The sequence below is a fragment of the Tamandua tetradactyla genome, chromosome 3 (assembly GCF_023851605.1).
Source record: "Tamandua tetradactyla isolate mTamTet1 chromosome 3, mTamTet1.pri, whole genome shotgun sequence".
NCBI classification, from domain to species: Eukaryota; Metazoa; Chordata; class Mammalia; order Pilosa; family Myrmecophagidae; genus Tamandua; species Tamandua tetradactyla.
In genome coordinates this window covers 102,807,554-102,828,346 of record NC_135329.1, presented here as the reverse complement: position 1 = coordinate 102,828,346, position 20,793 = coordinate 102,807,554, and the positions used below count along the sequence as shown (strand labels likewise).

The following is a 20,793-nucleotide window of genomic DNA, read 5'->3' as shown; positions in this document are numbered from 1 at the left end:
TGCTTAGCTGATGTCACTATCTGTTCGAAGTGTCCTGGAAACAATAGAAATTTAAACAGGAACTGTTCAGGCAATGGATTCCAAGCCTGGGAGACGACCTGTCTATGCTGCTTATTCCCCAAGTAGTTTTTATAAAGTTCTTTGGCCAGAGGGAAACTGCAGTTTGAAAGCTATTTAAAGCAAATATGTAATGGTGTTGGCAGTGTCCTGAAAGTTGCTACAAGAATGCATACTACAGGGAGGAATGAAGAGCCAGTTTCTGGCCAGAATCCACTATGAATGAAAAAGCTTCTAATGGATTAATTCTACATCATCAAGCCACTGCTTTCCATTTAATTGTCATTGTCTGCTGTTTTGTTTGTGAATCTTTCTGCATTGGAAAGCAGTGGGAATTTATATTTATAAACTATGTATTTTCCTTTTCTTAAGGGGGGAATAATTATCTGACTATCTATACCCCTCTTCTCTTATCCTGTGATATAATTTTATTGTATTTGATTATATAATATGTATACTACCCTATGAAAATTTAGAACTTAGTTTTTCCCTTTTCGGTCTTCCCTAATTAGGTGAATCAATCTGAGCCCTTCTATTTTGGTATATAAATAAGAGTCAACTTTATGTGCTTGTCAGGTGCTTTGTACAGTTCTGTTATAAAACGGTGAGTCACTAAGCCATTCCTGAGTAGTCTTTCAGACTTGTTGGATCAAGAGACCCTCCCCTTCACACCATCCTCTACCGCTCAGATTTCTTCTCCTGGTTTCTAAAGATGTCTCCAGCAGGTGTTCCTGCCTGTGGGCCAGGTACTCCTATGAGCAGGAAGAGACGTGGGGTTTCTGTGAAGAGTGTATAAATGAACCCCAAGCATTGACAAAATGATATGTCATAGGATATATGTACTGTTATTTGTCAAAAGCATGTGGCAGCTATAGTAGTTCATGAATTAGGACTTTTTAAAATGTTATTGAATTCATGGTAGCTCATATCACAATCTCTTAATCAGCGCGTGGTAAAAGCACAAAACTATCACATGGAATGGTGTGAAAGTTGTCGAGGTATAGAAGGTGACTTCATAACCAAAAAATACATGCTTTTTATCCTCTGCTGCAATTCAGAACTCAGTTTAACGCTTGCACACCATTTAAAACCTGGCGTATGAGCGTTCCAAGCTTGATTGATTGCTCTTCGTTTACCTTCCAAATCAAAGATATTAAAGTCTGAAAAGTTTGTTTTTTCAATAATTATATATCTCCTTTTTTCTTTTTCTCATCCCTTTGTATATACTAGAAATATCTTCTTGATGTATCCTTGTATTGATGCTTGTGTTTTATTATTTAGTAGGTTTGGCTATTGATTTTAGATAGAAATTCTTCACCATAATATGGATGTATTTTCCTATTTCCAATTACTGAATTTTGCTGAATTAGCAAAACTCAGGAGTAGATGTTGAGCTTCACAAATACCTTTTTAGCCTCTATACAGATAAATATGAACTTTTCTGTTTGACCTAGTGTTGTAATAGATTTAATAATGGCAAACCATTCTTCTTTATGATATTTTATTCCTTTCTAAAACTGCATGCTTTTGCTTGCAGCTCTTCTAGTTAAGAGTTCATAAGTGTGTTTGGTGTGTAGTTTTCCCCTTTTTGTTATTTATTCATTTTGCCAAATTTTGGCGTAAGGTTGTTGCCAGCTTCACAAAATTAGTTTGAAAGACTTTAGACTTTTTCCTGTGTTTTAGAAACCATCTGTACAGAAAGGCATTGAAGCGTAATGGTTGAGCCCACAGGCTCTGGGGACACTAGAGGTGGATCTCAGTTCAAATCCTGGTTTGCTGATCTGCCTGCTTTATAACCTTGGGCACATTATCTGACCTCTCTAAAGCATCAGTTTCATCATTCATTAAACATAAACATAAGCACCTAGTGTATGGAGGTTGTGTGAGATTAAATGAGGTGATATAGGCAAAGTTCTATCACAGCTCCTGGCTCATAGGTAGCATTAAATAAATGCAGTTTTTGTTGACACAATGGCAACAAAAACCATGGTTTTGTTATCATTGCATGGAAATTAATTATTGTTTCCTTGGAATTAGCTATGTGTAACATTGAACCTGACTTTTTTTGTTTTTTTCTTTTTTTGTGTGTGTGAAAAATAACATATATACAAAAAAGCAATACATTTCCAACTACATTTTAACAAGTAGTTGTACAACAGTTTTTGAAGTTTGGTGTGGGTTACAGTTCCATGATTTTTGATTTTTTCTTCTAGCTGCTCCAGCAAGACACTGGAAACCAAAAGAAATATCAGTATATTGATTTAGCAGTCATATTCATTTGTTAAATCCTATGTTCTCTATTATACCCTTCTTTCTCTTTTTTTGTGAAAAATAATATATATACAAAAAAGCAATAAATGACAAAGTACATTGCAACAATTAGTTGTAGAATAGATTTTAGAGTTTGGTATGGATTAAAATTCCCCAATTTTTGGTTTTTATTTCTAGCTGTTCTAAGGTATTAGAGACTACAAGAAATACCAATATGCTGATTCAGCACTCATACTTATTTGTAAAATCCCACCTTCTCTGTATAATGCCACGATCACCTTTGCTCTTTCTCTCATTCTTTAGGGATATTTGGACTATGGCCATTCTAACTTTTTCATGTTGGAAGGGGCTGTCAAAAATATGGGGTAGGGGGGATAGAACTAGTTGATGTTCTGGAGAGGCTTCCCCTCTGCATTTCAGGACTTATCTGATCCGAGGACCCAGCTGGAGGTTGTAGGTTTCTGGAAAGTTACCCTAGTGCATGGAACCTTTGCAGATTCTTATATAATGCCCTAGGTGTTCTTCAGGATTGGCAGGAATGATTTTGGTTGGGATTTGGCAAGTTATGATAGTAGCAATGTCTAACGGAAACTTGCCTAAGAGTGACCTCCAGAGTAGTCTGTCAACTCTATTTGAACTCTGTCAGCCACTGATACCTTATTAGTTATAATTTGTTTCCCATTTTTGGTCAGGATGGCATTGTGGATCCCACAGTGCCAGAGCCAGACTCAGCCCTGGGGGACATCTTCCACACTGCCAGGGAGACATTCACCCCTGGATCTCATGTCCCACATAGGGAAAGGGCAATGGCTGGACCTGGCATTTTTAAAAAAGAATTTTGGACCGTTTTTTCTCTATTTCTTCCTTAATTTGTCCTATTTTTATTCAGTTAATTTTAGTAATTTTTTCTAAAGAAACTTGTCTCTAGATTATTGAGCTCTTCAAAAGTATTAGGCCAGTGTAAGGTATGTGTCTTACATAAAATAAAATTTCTGTTGATATTGGTGATTTTTCTCTTTTTTCATCATAGACACATACATACATGCCCCCACATCAAACACCATAACCATATATAATGTCATTATTATTATTTAGATGTCATTACCATTTGTTTTTTTACCACTTCATGTTTAAGAACAAATAAAAGTGTGGTGAAACCTACTATTCCTTATTTTATTGTGATTCTGTAAAATTTTACTTGTTTATCTAACATTTCCTTTATGTGCTTTGATGCTGTATTATTTGAAGCATGACAACAACTGTTATAGCTCATTAATGCTCCTACTATTAGCATAAATTGTATAACAAGCTAACAGATTTTGAGCATGCATATGTGAGATTTATTGCTAGGTGTTTTACATGAAATTTCTTATTTAATACTTGATAATGACTCTATGAGATAGATGCGTCTATGTATCATTCCCAGTGAAGATTCTGCTGGATTGTATTCTCCTTTAACAAACATGTAAATAAACCAAATAATTTTCTGTTTTAGGTAATACTTCTTGCCTTTAGCACTGCTTTTTAATATTAGTACTGTGATTCTTGCCTCCCTTTATTCCCATTTACCTTGTATATATTTGCCTATGTTAAAACATTTGGATTTTATATAATTATCATGGTGTTGACCTGCAGTAGGTACACTGCAGAATGTTTGTGGAATGAGCAGGGCTTTCAGGATTACTTTGTTTAATATACATCTCATCTATGAAGCATATAATTCAATTTTGTTTACGAACAATGTGAGATAGTTATTAGTGGAATTTAACCCAATTATATTTATTGTGCTTATGATATGTTTGATTTACTTCTGACATTTAATGCTTTGATTGTTTTATGTTTCCCTTATTTTTCTTTTGCTCTTACTGTTACCATATGGACCGTGAGTTCTTTGATTAAATATACATACATATTGGCTTGGAGAGTGTACATCTTGTTTTTATTCCATTTTTGATTGACATCTGGCTCGTCCTGCAGCTGAATGCATTCATACTTTTGGCAGGATAATTGGAGTTTCCACTGCAGCTGCTCTATCCCAAGGCTTTATGTTCACGTGCCAGCCTGCAGTAAATTATGTTCGTGTTCTTCTCAGCTTGTTTATGATATCATTTGAAATAATTTATAATTTTGAAAATGAGGCATATTTGTTACATTGCATAGTTTTTCTTCAGTTATTTTCCTTTCCCCAATCATATAACAAATGCCTATTGATGAAATATGATATTCACTGTGCCAAGTGATGGAAGTTTTGAAGAGAAGGAGGTATGCAAAGCGGTATCTTGTCCCTGTTTTTAAGCACCTTACAGTATAATTGGAGGGACAGGATGTACATCCCTAAAAAGTTAAATAACTCAAAAGTTAAAATATAAATGTTGTCACTCAGCACTGTGTATAAATAAATGTCAAATGAGAAATATAGGCAAAATGTGCTGTGGATTCAGAGGTCAGGAATATTGCCCATGGTTGAAATTTCAGAAAAATCTTCCCAGAATCAGAAGGATTTCAGAATCAGGGTCTTTAAGAAGGAGAGTATGGATAGGCAAAAGGGGAGAAAAAAAGCATTCCGTGGTGGGTCAACAATGTGAACAAAGATATGGAGATGGGCCTATACATGGCGAGTTCGTGAAATGGCACGCAAATGATCATGGTCTCATCACCAGAGGTTTTATGAGGCTGGAAATGTTTATTAGGGTAAATTACACATTCCAGAGCATTCATGCCGTAAATGTGTGTTATGTACTTAGTACCCAGAGAGCATACAGAGGGCATTTAACCAAGGTGAAGGGTCTGGGGCATGTTAGAGAAGCCTTCTATGTGGAAGTAATGCCAGAGTTGAGTCCTAAGTGACGAGGAGGACTTTAACAGGTAAGAGTTTAAGGCAGGGATGGGAACATTGAGGAAAAGTATCTTCTAGGCAGAGGAAGACAACGGTATGGAGGCTTCCAAGTGAGAGAGAACATGGTGTTTTTAAGAACTGCAAGTATTTAAGTATGGCTGGCACATAGAATGTGAGCAGGACACCAGGACAAGAAGGTGGAGGGAAATGTCCCAGATCGTAATGGCTTGAACTTTTATACAGAAGGTTGATGTTGTTCCAGACTGATCTACAATCTGCTCCACTGTCATCAATGGAGCTGTATGAAAAGTAGACTGTAGATATGAAGATTGTAGGTCAGGAGATTGGTTGAGAGACAGTTGGATTAGCCTCCAGGTGAAAGATGTCAAGAAATTGAACCAAGGCAGTAGCAGTGAAATGTTTTTGAGAACAGTGAAGACTTTAGAAGCTGCAGCTTCCACATCGAATGAAGGAGTTAAGAAAAGGGGAATCAAAGATTACTCTCAGGATCCCTGCTTGGGGAATGGGCTAGCAGGTAATTCATTTTATTACCAAGGGAAACATGGGAAGAAAAGGAAATTTGCAGGGTGGAAAGGTATTGTTGAGTGAGGGGCAGTGGGGTGGATAATTTCAGATACTAAAAGGTTTTCCTCTTTTTCATGGCATTTTCCTGCTGGGTTGTCTTGGTTTGTTAATGTTACTGAAATGCAATATGCCAGAAATGAGTTGGCTTTTAACATTGGGGATTTATTAAGTTATAAGTTACAATTCGAAGGCCATGGAAATATCCAAATTAAAGCATCAACAAGAGGCTATCTTCTTTGAGGAAAGTTTTCTGGCATCTAGGGTTCCTCTGTCACATGGGAAAGCACATAGTGATGTCTGCTGGTCCTTCTCTCTGAGTTCTGGTTTCAAAAATGGCTCTCTCAGCATGTGGATATTTCTGTCTTCTCCTGGGGCATTTTATTTCTCTCTTAAATGTCTCTAGGCTCGCTCTGCTTTACTGTCTTCTTATCTTCTCACAGAGGATCCAGTTAAAGAGGAGTAAGACCCACTTGAATTGAGTGGGGCACATTTCCATGGAAACAACTTAATCAAAGGTCCTGCCCACATTAGGTCTGCACCCACAAGAATGGATTCGGAGAACATGGCTTTTCGGGGGTACATAATTTCAAGCAGCATGTGGTTTTAGAATAACAGAGCTTTACATGTTGGCATTTCTTTAAGATTTTCATGGGTATAGATCCCTGTTAAAATTACTAGGTCAATAAAATATGTATAAATGTACAGACTTGTTGATGAAACTTTTATTTAGCTACCAATCCCATAAATGGCCAAACAATTAACAATGATAAAGTTTGTTTCAGTAACAAAGCCTTCCAAAGAGAGGGAGATTTGGATGCCTTTCAACAAATAAATTCCTTTCTTCTCAGATGACATGCAAACTGATGTCATTTCTCATTCCTACAAGGGAAAAAAAAACCGAAGTCAAAACTTGCTATGGTTTGCAGTGTTCCAGTGATGGCATTCTGCCTCCAAGTAATCTAAAAAAAGACACTGTGAACAAACTTGTATTTCCTCAGCCAGATATGCGTGCTTGGCCACAATGAAAACCTTTCATATTTAGCCATTTAGATAATGCTTTCTACATGATCTTTCATAACATTTATTTACTGCTATAAATGATTGGACCAACCACTGTTGGAAGCCAGGAATCCAGCTCCTCAGCATTTTCCCAACTTCATAAAGTTTACTCTGAAGGCCGTATTCCTGCCACTATTTCAGGGGCAGTGAGATATCATGGGTATCTCAATTCGGAAATTTCACAGTTTCTGCCTGCTTGTGAAGCATTATTAGTCTCACTCCTTGACCCGTGCTCTAGTTTTAAATATTTCAGCTCTTCAGTTGCAATTTTTTAGGGCATTTCAACCACATTTTCCTTTCCCTCCCCTGCTGCAGACCGATTCACACTCTTTTGTGAACTGTTGCAGCAGAAAAACAGAAAGAGACTGCCAAATTCTGAAGACAAGGCTTTCTGTATGCTCATCTGGGTGCAATGATAAAATATGACTTGGTCTGATTTTTTAGGGAGGGTTTAACCAGGGTAGATGTGTTGGTCATAAATGGAGAAAGCTATCTTGTGATAATACGTTTTCCAGGCGATTCATGGTAAGCCTTGGAAGAGCTTGAACTGAGGTGGCTCTGGGAAGAGCCCTTTCATTTGTTGAAGTCCAGCCAGCCCCTCTAGTCCCTACGTGCTGAGGCACGGGATTCCCTCAGGTTGAGCTGGTTAGACTGGCTGAACCATAGCCTCCCAGAGGAGGCTCTCTGGGCCATAGCCTGTGGGCTGGCTCATGCCCTAGCAGGAAGCTGTGCCCACGTGCTTACCTTCCACAGCCCTGACACTGTTAGTGCCAGGCTCGGCCAGGCAGGCATAGGGAATGGCTAAAGGCAGGGCAGTTTGTACCTGATTCTGACCTAGACCAGAAACCATATTTCCAAAGTCTTCCCAACTCTTGGCTGACTTTCTTCAATGGGCAAAGATTATAGAACAAAACTCAGGAGCTTCACCGTTGGTGGCCAGAAAATGCTGAACCAGATGCAGCTGCAGAGGAAGCCACTAGATGGGGAGAAAGGTAAAAATAATATCTCTTAAAATAAAATTAGAACTGTATATTTTCTCTCATAAGGTAATCTTGTTGCTTGAAGGGAGAAAAAGAACGTCAATAGACAGTAGAAGAGAAGAAAGCAATTGGAACACGTTCCTGTGAGGAAGCAGAGAAATGTCTTGTTCCTAACCTCTTTTGCTCTCATAGTTAAAAACAAATCTCTATTTTCCATGAACAGAGATGCACATAACTACAAAAGATCCCCAAACACCAGAGAACACCCCTTGAGCTTCTATTTGACTTGACAATTTAATCAGTCCCTTTATCTGTTTATATTGGTGTATGTTTGCTAAATGGAATGTATAGGCATAAAGAGAGAAACTAGACAAAACCCATGTCTTTAAGAAGGGCAGAGGAGAATGGGGTAGTGAATTACAATAAGGAATAGCAGATGTTAGGATAAAAATATGGCATGGATTCTTAGGAGATTTTAACCATCTTTGCTTTGCTGGTACCTAGTACAATGCTTGACTGGTGGCAATTCATATAGTTAAATGTTTTGCTTTGACTGCCATCAAAATGAATTTGAGCCATTTAAATATCCACTAATTCTTTAGAAAATTTTCTTCTTTCTTTTTTTTTTTTTTTTTTCAAAGTACTATACCTGATACAAACAGAGCTAGTCAGTGTGCAGCCCAGGAGGTGAAACAAGTGTTGGATGTTTAGTGGTTGGTGAGCATGTTGTCCTCAAATTGAACAGGGATACAGTTCTTCAGACTGGACAAGTATACTGTAAAATGAGCTGTCTTTGGAATAAGATGTAAAATATTCTGGCTATGGGGGAACAGGAACCACCCAATGTGGTGGCCAAATTGTTGGTAGATATTGAGAGTGTCAATAGAACTTAAAAAAATGAATATGAAATGATATAGTGGAACAGCATTCAGAATTGATGATGATATGATGATTATTATGATGATGATAAAGGTGGCTAACTTTGTATGAGTACTTACTGTACACCTGAAAGTATGCTAAGTGTTTTAGAAACTGTACTTCATTTACTTCTATCTCCAACTCTGAGAGGGAGGCACTGTTATCATTTCTATTTAACAGAGGAAGAAACAGAAACATAAAAAGATCAAGTAGCTTGTGCATTGAGGTTGAATGTTGTCAAACTCTAGACCGTAGATTTGTCCAAGTTACTAAACCTTCTGTCTTAGAGGCAGAAAGTTTTTATTACAGAAGTAGTGGGTTTACAGAACAATCATGCATAAAATACAGAATTGACATATATCACCCTATTACTAACACCTTGCATTGGTGTAGTACATTTGTTACAATTTGATGAAAGCACATTTTTATAATTGAATTTTTAACTATAGTTGGTGGTTTAACTTAGGGTTTACCATTTTTGTGTAGTTCCACGGGTTTTTAAAAAATTTTATTCTAGTACTATATATACAACCTATTTCCGCTTTTAACCACATTCAAATATATAATTCAGTGCTGTTAATTATGTGCACAATGTTGTGCTACCATCACAACCATCAAATAGAAACTTTGTACATTTTAAGCCATAACTCCCCATTCCCTACCCTTACCCCTTCCCTTGGTGACCTATATTCCACATTCTGACTCTATGAGTTTCCTTATTCTAATTTTTCATATTGTTGAGATCATACAATATTTGTCCTCTTTAGTCTGGCTCTTTCACTTATCATAATGTCTTTAAGGTTCATCTATGTTGTTGCATGTATCAGAACATCATTCCTTTTTTATAGCTGAAAAATATTCCATTGTATTTATCTATATCACATTTTGTTTATTCATTCATTGGTTGATGGACCCTTGGTTGCTCGTGTTTTTTGGCAATTGTGTATAATGCTGCAATGAATATTGGTATGCAAATATCTGTTTGAGTGCCTGCTTTCGATTGTATTGGCTACATATCTAATAGTAGGATTCCTGGGTCATATGGTAATTCTCTACTTAATTCTCTGAAGAACTGCCAAATTGTTTTCCACAGTGGCTGTACCATTTTACATTCCTATTAGCAATGAATGAGTGTTCATTCATTCCATGGACAAATACTAACAGATCTAGCACATGAGACTGGAATGAATATCAGTGTATTCCAGCCTAAATTTTGACATTTTCCATGTGTAATATAAAAAGTAAAATATTGATGAGTAAAGAGATATTGTGTGGTAGGGTACAAAGTGAACCAATTATTTGTTTTGCAGAAGTATACTTCATCATTTAAAAGCAACATTTTAGATAGTTTCATCTTCCTAGCCTGGTGAAGATAATTGATTTACAAGAACCTCAGATCTCTAAAAGGGCTCCAAAACATTCTACAGATGCCTCCCTTCATTGTGAATCCCACTTTGGTGACCTCCATGGGGTCCTAGTCTCCAAACCTAAAAAAAACCCTTCACACCCCTAATTCTCTTTCAAACTCTAGTCGATTTCTCTTACCCCTTTTGAGTGACATGTGCTGTCTCTGCTTCCTGACCTCATATCCACTCATTTACAATGTTTATTATGAAATACTTAGGACAGGAAAGTATAAAGCATAGCACAGTTAAGACTCAGGACTGCCACTTAGCTTAACAAATAAATCATTACCAGTAAAACTGAAGTTCTTGTGTATCTGTCCCCCATCGTTCTCACTTTCTCCAATTACCCATGGATGCAACCATTTTTTTGAATTTGTATTTGTTATCATTTGCATGTCATTATTTATAGTGGTACTAATTATATATGCATACCAAATCATTGTGTTATATCTGTTTTCCCAATTTTTAAACTTTATACGAACGATATACTATATGTGTTCTTCTGCAACTCAGTATCTTAGAATTTTCATTCAGTATTGTGTTAATGACATTTATCTACAGTGATGATGTTCCATTGTATGTAATTCCACAATTTACTTATGCAACCTTTTGCGGAACATTTAGTTTATTTAAAATTTTTGGGTCAGTAGGCTCAGGGAAGACATTAGAATCATCATTTGGTGCCAGAAGTGACTCATGGTTGGAAAGGTGGCCTAGGGTGATGGGTTCCCAGATCTCTCAGCATCTTTTCCAGAGGTGTGCTTGAGCTGGAGTATTGTGAACTGGACTCCTGCAGAGAGATTCTACCAGTGGGATATTTCCATTCTATTGTTCTCCCTTTTTATGAGCCAAACGGAAGAGGAGCTTTTTTAGGAGTTGGAAAAGTCAGACTACTTTGGTGTCAAACATTCTGAGAGTATGTGTGAGATGTTTATTATTGAGGGAATATAAACTGTATAATACCTGGAGGTATGGGAGCCCATTCGAAGTGCAACCTCTTCTACTGGGAAGAAGCTCCCACCCAATGAGCTGCTTACCAAGCAACTTAGAGCTCTTTAATTGCTGAAGAATCTTACTAATTACTACTAATCAAATTTTCCTGTTACAAATAAAGCTGTCATGAGCATTCCTCCTTGTTTACTTGTGTGAGAGGAGTTTTTAAGAGTATATACCTAGGATTAGAATTGCTGAAATGTGGGGATTATGTCTTGTCAAATTTACTAGGTGTTGCCATTTGTTCTCCAAGTGAACCATTTATACATTAACCACTATCACATATGAGTTCCTGCTGTTGCACATCCTCTCCAGAAATTAGCACAAACTTACTAACTTTTGCCATTCTGATTTGTGGTAAGAGATGGTTTCTCACTGAAGTTTTCATTTTTATGTTCTTGATTATGATTGAGGTTGAACGTGATATCTTCTCTTTATTGGCTATTTATGCTCCCTCCTTTATGAGTTTCCTTTTCCTACTTTTTCACTGAAATTTTTTTCTGCTGTATTGTTTGTCTTTTTTTTTATATATAAACATCTGTTTCATAGTCTGGATTCTGACTCTGTTAATTTTATATTGCAACCACTTCTTGTACCCTGTGGATGGTTTGTTTGTTTTAATTCGTCTTTTAGTTTCTTGATTATCAGGTATGTAATATTTTAATGTAATGATATTAATAACTATTTTCTAATTTCTAAGAGATTTCTTGTTCTTAATTGCTCTGTTTTGGTTTTAATCAGTTTTTCCTCTATTTTTAGAAAAGATGCTCTGTTTCTATTTTCTTACCAGTAACCATTAAAATTCTAACTTAACCTAATAACTCTCATGCCCCTTATGAAAAAAAATCTCTTATAATCTCTTTATTTTCATACAATATTTTAGTTCCATCCTGATTTTGTATTTTTATAATTATACACTATCATATTGTTTTATACTACCAGTGTTTTATTAGAGGTACCTAAATATGTAATTTCTTTACTCTTCATTCATTTCTGATCTGTAGTTACTCTTCCAGTGAAAGTCTGTTCCCAGTAAACTCTAAAATTTTTCATGTTAGAAAATATAGTTCTTTGACTTAATTCTTGAGTTAAAATTTAGCTAAGCATAAAACTCAGTTGAAGTTATTTTCTCATGGCTTTTAAGATCCTCTGTCATTTTCATTTTAATTTCTGTGTCTCATTCTAACATTTTTTTTTCTTTGAAGGTTCTCTGTCTTTTGAAGAGTCTCTGTCTTTTGCTGATTTTAGGATTATATATTTGTCTTTGTCTATTTGCAGTTTTATTAAGTTATGACTAGGTGTGGATAAAAAAACAACATTTTTTCTTGGGGAATGTTGAAATTCCTGAATTTGAAGATCATAGTTTTCATCAGGGACTTTTTTTCGGTTATTATAATTTCAAATATCTTCTCTTCCTGGATCTCCAAGTAGCTGTATGTTGAATCTCATTTTATTTTCCATTTCTTTTAAAACTCTTGTGTTCTTAATCTTGTTAACGCTATTTGCTATATTCTATAAGACTTTTTTAGATTTATCTTTTAGTTCATTAAGTATCTCTTCCATATTCTAATTTGATATTTAAACTATCCATGGAGTTTTAAATTTCAATGATGTATTTTAATTTCTATAAGTTCAACTTGATTCATTTTAAAGATTGCTTAGTTATTTTTTTATTGTTTCTAATAAATTCCAATATACACTAAAGAGCACCTAGGCCATTATAAAAGATTCTACAAAGGTTCCATGCACTAGGTTGATTTTCCAGAAGCCTGCAACCTCCGGATGGGACCCTGGATTAGATAACTCCTGAAATGCAGAAGCTTCTCCAGAACATCAACTAGTTACACCCCCCTATCCCATGTTATTGACATCCTCTTCCAACATGAAAAAGTTAGAATAGGCACAGCCCAAATACCCCTAAAGAGTGGGAGTAAGATAAAAGGTGATGGTGGAATTATACAGAGAAGGTAGGGTTTAACAAATGAGTACGATTGCTGAACCATTATATTAATTTTTCTTTTACTCCCCAGTATCTCGGAGCATCTAGAAATAAAAACTTAAAATTATGAATTGTAACCCATGCCAAATTCTGAAATCTGTTCTACGACTAATTGTTGGGATGTGCTTTGAACTTTATTGCCTTTTTATATATATGTTATTTTTCAAAAAAAAATAAAAGAAAGAAGTTGATTGTGTTGATAAATACACAGCTATATGATGATATGGTGACCCATTGTCCTTTTTGGAGATTTCATGGTATGTGAATATATAATATATATCAATAAAAAATAAATAATTAAAAACAATTCCACTATACAAAATCTTGGGGAGCCTTCTACTGTGGTTTTTATTTCTACAAACCCTTTTTCATGATGGTCGTTTTCCTCCGGTGTAATTTTGGGTTGAGAGCTTATATTTGTTTGATCTTTATCTGTGGAAATATTGAGAACACTGGTGGAAGTTTGTTCCTTCATGTTTACTTCTGCCGTGTACCTTGGGACATTACAAACTTAGGACAACATCCTGTTAATATTTTGGGGTTGTGGTTTTCCATGCCACATGTTTGTATACATTTGAGCCCCAAATTCACATGTGATAGGACTGTATTTAAAAATTATTAGTGGCCAGGGAGGGAAGTTTGACAGATTTAGGAAATAACAATAGGGGACCTCCAGTTAAATTTGAATTTCAGAAAAACAACATTTAAAAATATATATATTTAGTGCATCCTCTGAAATATTTGTCCTCATTTTATCTAGCTACTCAGGGTGGGGGGTGGGGGCTGCTTTCCTACCTGGGGAAAATGTCCATATTGTCTTCCTTTGTAGGTGGATAGGCTTTTTCTTCCTAACCTACTCTTTCATGAAGCTTGTAGCCATTGAAAGGTCTTGAGTTTGGGGGCTGCATTCTAACTCCCCACCTTGTAGTGTTTTGTCTTTTGCCTCCCAAGTGGCTCTAGATCCTTGAGTTGGAAAATTCAATCAGAAAAGCCACTGATTCATTATTTGCTTTCCTTCTGGTTTTTTTTTTTCTTTTCTTTTTAGAGCTTCTAGGATTTAACTTTCTTTTTAAAGGAGTATTGAATGTGCATTATAAAAGAGTGTTTGTTGTTTTTATCAGTTCTTTTGCTGGAAGCAGAAATGCTTTTCTATTCACTCTTCAACCTAGCTTCTTGCCCTCGCCAGTGATCTAAAATAACCCTCTGAATATTATGCCAGCGATGCCTCATTGCTAAATCCAATTGCTACCTCTTGAGTTATCTTCTTGATTTGCCTCTGCATAAGCTGTTCTCTTGGCTAACCTCTCTCCCTGACTCTTGTGACTTCCATCTCATCTTATTGTTCTCTCTCTCTCTGACCACTCACTGTTAGAGTTCTTTCCTGGTTCTCCTTCCTTTTTTAATTCTTTGCTATAAGCAGCTTCTTGGATAATCAGTATGCTCCTAAGCTAGGGTCCTGATTGCTAAACTCTTCAGGTCAGCTTTCATATTGTTTCCTACCATATCTTTCTAAAACAGAGCTCATGACTTTGTTCTTGCCCTTGAAGATATTTGATAGTTTTTCTTTGGGAAAATATATAATCTTAGTGTCATAGTTTCCTAGGGCTGCTGTAACAAAGTACCACAGGTGGCTTAAAACACCTTTTGTCTTACAGTTCTGGAAGCTAGAAGTCTGAAATCAAGGTGCTGGCAGAGCCATGATCCCTCCAAAGTTCTCAGGAAGAATCTGTTCCATGCTTCTCTCCAGGCTTCTGGTGACCTCAGGGTTCTTTGGCTCATGGCAGCTTAACTCCAGTCTCAGTCTCATCTTCACATGACCATCTTCTCTCTTGTATCTTGTCTGTCTCTTATCTTCTTTTTAGGGGCCTGCTCTACTCCATTATGACCTCATCTTGACTAATTCCATCTACAATGGTTCTATTTCCAAAAATTGTCACATTTGTAGGTACTGGGGGTTAAGACTTTAACATCTGTTTTTAGAGGACACAAATCAATCCATAACACTTAGCATTAAAATACCTCCATAACAGATACTAAGTTACTCCTCCTCTAGCCTTCTCAGCTACCAAAGTATGCAGTCTGTACCTTATCTCTATTACATGGCACTACTCTCCATTTCTTGGACACATGATGCAAAAGTGTAGGAGATATTTTAAAAAGGAAGTAAGACTATTTTATAATCCCATCAGCAAAATTAATCCCAGTTGGGTAACATTTCAACACATTTCTTTCTAGCCTTTTTTATTTCTGCACGAATATTTATTTTCATATAATGTAGGTAACCCAGGCAGCCCTTACTTGTCTGACACTACCAATAAGGTCATCTTCTTGTTATTTTCATTTAAACTTTTGTTGGAATATCCAATGTATGGTAGCCTGCGTCCCCAACAATGCCGCTGCCAGAAAGTGTTCCTCAGCAGCTTCTCGAATTTTTCAGAAGCTCATTCTCAGATATGCTAAGAAACAGGCTCTTGTGTTCAGCTCTGTCCTTCTTCCTGACTTGGATGCATCTGTGGCCACTGCTACCATGTGGCCTGCCCAGAAAATGACCTCAGTCACCCTCCCCTGATGACCCCTACTGATGTCACTGCTCCAGCTTTGTGGAGAAGACACAGGTTGGCCATTCCTCTAACTCTTGAGATAGCCCATTCCTAATATTCAATGCAGAGCTGAGAACAGGTGGTCCCTTTTTCAGAACAATTTACTGGAGTTTAGGGGATATGGAAGAGAAATGTCACACAAAAAGTCACTCACAACTGTCCATTCTTAAAGTTCAACTTGTCCTAGCCTCAAGGGAAATGGAAATCCTGCCACCACACTTAAGTCCTAGAGCTGCCTTCTTCAGTTTTCTTTTACTGACCCAGTGTTAACCTTTTTCCAGAATGGCTGATAGTAAGAACCCTCATTCTATTCAGAGAATGGAAGATCCCAACCCAATCCACAGAGTGGTGGTCTGTGTGTCCATGGGGTCTGCCACTTAACTCCCTCTGTCTTAGAAAAGTCCAGGTGATTGCCACATCAAGCCAGTTTGGACATGGATCTTTGACTCATCTCAAATGTCATGTGAAGAGAATGGGCCTCTCCCTCTGAATGCTATACCTGTTGGAAGGAATTGCTCACAGAACATCACAATTCCTTAAGAGCAAGCAATGATATTAAGGTATAGGGATGTCTAAATAAAAATTTAGAGAAGAAATATTCCCTCCTATGTTCAGAATTGTAGTTTTAAATTGTAGCTATTTTATATTTACTAGACTACCTCAGTCAGAACCATCTACAAGCAGATTGCTTCAGTGTATTTACATATTTGCTCTTGCTTTATATTGCATATCTTAAGGGACACACAGAGGCTGGGAAGAATCTCCCTATAGATAAAAGTGAGATTCTGTATGCAAATTTTATAACAGCAGTTCTTAAAATAAGTCTTCAGGTCAAATTTCCAATTGTAATACAACACACACGTGCACACGCAAACACATTTGCATAATTGAAAAGCATACTTTCCATATACTTCTGTATTTTGCTTTTTTACATAATTTTACATTGCATTTTCTAATATGAAAGTATTTATAAACACGATTTTTTATGACTGTGTGATCTTCAAATATATCGTCATATTACCTTGTAATTAACTGACTAATCATCCCTTCTTATTGAATATTTAGGTTGTTTATAGTTTACTAATAAAAATGTTACTATAATGCACACCTTTGCACATATACGATTGTGCGTTTTTCTGATCATTTTCAGTAATTCAGCATTGCCATGTAAGAATTCATTCCAAAATGTAATGACTTAGAAGAACAAATTTTATTATATTTTTCGCATCTTTGCATGTTTTCTGGGAGGTTTTCTGCTCTGTGCTGGCTCTGCAGGGACTAGGGAGTGTAGGATGGCCTAACTCATGCATCTGGGTAAACACGGACAGCTGAGATCACTGGACCCCTCCCATCTGATCTCTCATTCTCAAGGAGCTGAGTCTAGGCTTATTCATCCTGGCCAGAAGGGTTCCCAGTAGCAGGAGAAGGCAAGCCCCATTGTGCAAGAATTGGTTAAGACTCTGCTCATGCCACGTTTTCTACAGTCCAGTTGGCCAGGGCTGATAGGGTCGTCAAGTCCAGATTCAAAGGATGGAGAGATAGACTCCACCTTTTGATGAGAGGAGAGGCAGTCACCCTGAGACAGGGCCTGCTCATAGGGAAGAATGATTGCAGCCAGTTTTACATACATCTACCACACTTTCTTTGGAATTCTGAAAGTGGGATAGCCTAAAGAGTATGAATTTTGTTTTTTAAATTGTTTCTTAATGCATATTGCCAAATTTACCCTACAGACAATTTGTACTGATCTGTTTACCTACCAACCAGTCTAATATAAGGCCTATATCAAAACATCCTCACCAGTATTTTAATACTTAAATTTTAATACTATAAAATTTAAAATATGTATTCACATATATATATATATCCTATGCATATGTCTATTCTAATTTGTATTTCTTTAAATACTCATGGAGATAAGTATTTTTTTTAATTGGTGTAAATTTATTAGCTACTCATATTTCCTGCTTTGTGAATTTTCAAATACTCATTTTCCTTGAGGTCATTGTCACTTTCTTATTGATTTGTGTGTGCCTTTTATAAAGGCAACTATTAAATTGTCATAGTTTCTGCAAATATTTTCCAGCTTTTTGATCTTAAGACATGTGAATTTAATTTTTCAGAAGTAATATAGTTTCCTACATGATTTATTTCATCGCTTTCAGGATGGAAAGATTATAATTATCAAGAGAAAGCATAATTATTCATCTATTTAGTTTACATTTTTTGTATGGTATCCTTTTTTAAACTTTAACTCTTCACTTCCTATGAAATATGCTGTAGCATGTGATGTGATATTGATTTTTCCCAAACAACTACTTTTCTTCAACTTCGTTTAAATATGTATTTTCTACTTCTTTTTAAAAGCTCAGTATGAAAAATTTCAAACATATAAAATAGCAGTGAAGCCCTTCATATCTGTCTCCCAGATTCAAAATTATCAACAAATAATCAGTCTTATTTTATCTATCCTCACCCTTTTTCTTAAGAAGGACAGAATATTGTGAAACTAATCCCAGTCATATCATTAAAGATATTTCAGTACCTATCTCTAAAAGATAGCAACTCTTTTCAAACATAACCATAATATCATTATCATACCTCAATATTTATGATTCCTTAAGAGAAAATTTTGACAGTTGTGTCATAATTTTTTTACATCTTGAATGAGAATTCAAATAAGCAAATCACACTTCATTCATCTCTCTTAATTCTCCTTAAGCTCCCTTTTATTCCTCTTGTGATTTATTTGTTGAAGACACCAGGTTATTTTCTCTGTGAGCTTTTTCACATTCTGGAGACTGATTGGACCCTGTAGTTTCATTTGACATGTTTCTCTTCCACTGTATTTCCTGTAACTTTGTGTTTAGATCTAGAAGCTTGATCAGATTCAGGTTTGACTTGGGGGCAAGGGATATTTCCCAGATGATATGTCTATTTCCATCATGATGCATAGAACATCAGGTTGTCTCTCCTTTGAGGATGGTGGTGGTCACGATGATTATTGTGTAGATATATTGATTCATTATGGTTCTAGAGGGTCCATTCTAATTTGATCCTTTCTTCCTTATTTCTTAGTTGAATAATTCTATAAAGGAAAGCTTCCTGTCATACACTGGCTACCTGTGGTACAATTTATAAAGGAACAGCTTGATTCTTTTATTTAATATAAACTTTCAAAGTGATGAGTTACCTTGTTAGCATCCTCTAGTGGTGATCAGTTAGGGGTTTTTAGTATTATTATGAACTCATATGTTTAAATACATTTGATGTGTTTCCATCCAATGCAGTTATTATTACAGATGCTCATATTTTTCTCAACTCTAGCCAGTAGGAGACTCTTCAAGTTGACTTGAGTCTCTTTTGTGTAAACCTAGAGGTCTTTGTAGTCTTCCTAGTTTTCTAGTATAGGATGTTCCATTCATTTTGCATTCAGCTTTTAGGGATGGCTAAATTCTGACCAATCTGTAAAGAGTTTTTCATCTAAAATTCTACTCTAATAGCTGTATCTGATAGTTGGAACATTATATTGAAAGTGTCATTAAGAGGAGATGTGTTTAAGGTGGCATCTAAAACCATCACACGTGTGCTGTAACATGCCCACTTTTGAATCTTGTGGCTGTAAAAGGGCTGTTAGGGCAGGAAATAATTCTACTTAAACAGCATCATGATGCTGAAGGGAGACCAAATGGATAGTGCAATAACTGTGAATGCTTTTATATGCTCTGTGAGACATTGTGGAGCAATTGTGTTATAGTTATTGCCAACTTGTTTACTGTTGTTTTGAGTCTTTTAATCCCTTTAACTGTGCTGCCAAAATTTGAGTGCCTGAAAGTGTTCCCTGAACAAAATAGCAGAGGGAGGAAAGGGGGACAGAGCTTTGCTGGTCTAGGCAGGTCTTACTAGGAGCCTGGAGCTTTGTGGCACAACCCAACTAGGGGTGAATTTGTGGGAGGAACTGAGAAAGTTGTGAGTAGGAGAAACTCCTCCAAAGAGATGAGACTTGGGGAAGAAAACTTTGGTTCAGTGACAATGGCTCATGGGAGAGGGCTGCTTCAGAAGTTTCTTTGAATGTTTGTCCCATTGTCCTAAGGACTTGTGCAGGAGCTGTGGGAAAAGAAGGTGAAAAAAACTTCTCAAATATCTAACACCCTGAGAGCATGACTTACTCAAGTATTACCAAGTATACAGCTCAAGTATAACCAAGCTCTGCCCAAGATTGGAAAAGAGGTCCTTTCTTATTTTGGGAAAGAGACTGGTGGACAACCTCCAGAACAGGGATTAGAATAAAGAGGGAAGCTCAGCTTGGAGCCAGTGCCCTAAGTAGAGCAGAGGAGGCTGAAGAGGATCTTTCTCAGTGAACTGCAGGAAATGACGTAGGAGTTTGTAGAAGCATCAGGAAAGCCACAGCTGGTGCCACATAACAGCCAGTGGCCTGTGCTGGAAGAAGTGTCCAACTCTGTTTTATATCCTAGATTATTCTTACTTTCAAGCAAATATGAAACACTTTCTGTATTGTTCTGAATAATTGAATGGGAACTAGAATTCTTTAAGGGTAGGTAGAGCTAGATAAATACTGTTTTTCTACTGTTATGGCAACCTTAATTTTAGTCCTGATCTGTTATTGAGAGAGGGTAAACAGATTTCGTGATGAAAATCTTCCTCAGTGATTGTAGCAGCAGATTTTATAGCAGTGACTCTTTCCTTCTACAAACTAGTTTTGCATCCATTGCTCACTAGAGGCATGAAATGGCCACTCAGCCATCTTGTGAACTTTCAGCACGGGAAATCATTTGGTTATAGGCCACGTGGTGTGGCTGGGAAGTTGTCTGCTTGGGACGGAGGCTTTGACTCTATAGTTCTATGATGTTTCCTGTTATTCCTGGAAGAGTAAGGAAGACACACCTTCAAGATGGGAAGTGTGGCAGATCTCAGAGATGGCTAAACATCTAAGGTAAACTTTATTTTGGTTGTTTCTCCAGGGTTGCCCTACCTTGTCCTGATAAACTGCTCGTTGTCCTAGCAATTTCCTGGGAATCTCTGCTGTGGCACCAGTTCTGAAGTACTACTTCTTAGTACCTGCTGCATA

The 20,793-nt window shown here is 36.7% G+C and overlaps 1 protein-coding gene across 2 annotated transcripts in view; it reads left to right on the top strand.

Moving 5' to 3' along the window:
* NCKAP5 (NCK associated protein 5) overlaps positions 1–20,793 on the top strand; it is a 1,072,936-nt gene that overhangs the window by 13,508 nt on the left and 1,038,635 nt on the right. Inside the window, exon 1 of one of the 2 annotated variants that reach the window (XM_077153595.1) lies at positions 6,502–7,800. The exons of the other annotated variant lie outside the window; for it this stretch is intronic. The gene's annotated coding sequence lies outside the window, so the exon portion shown is untranslated. Of the gene's footprint in view, positions 1–6,501; positions 7,801–20,793 lie in introns of those variants that run through there. 2 annotated transcript variants of the gene reach the window in all.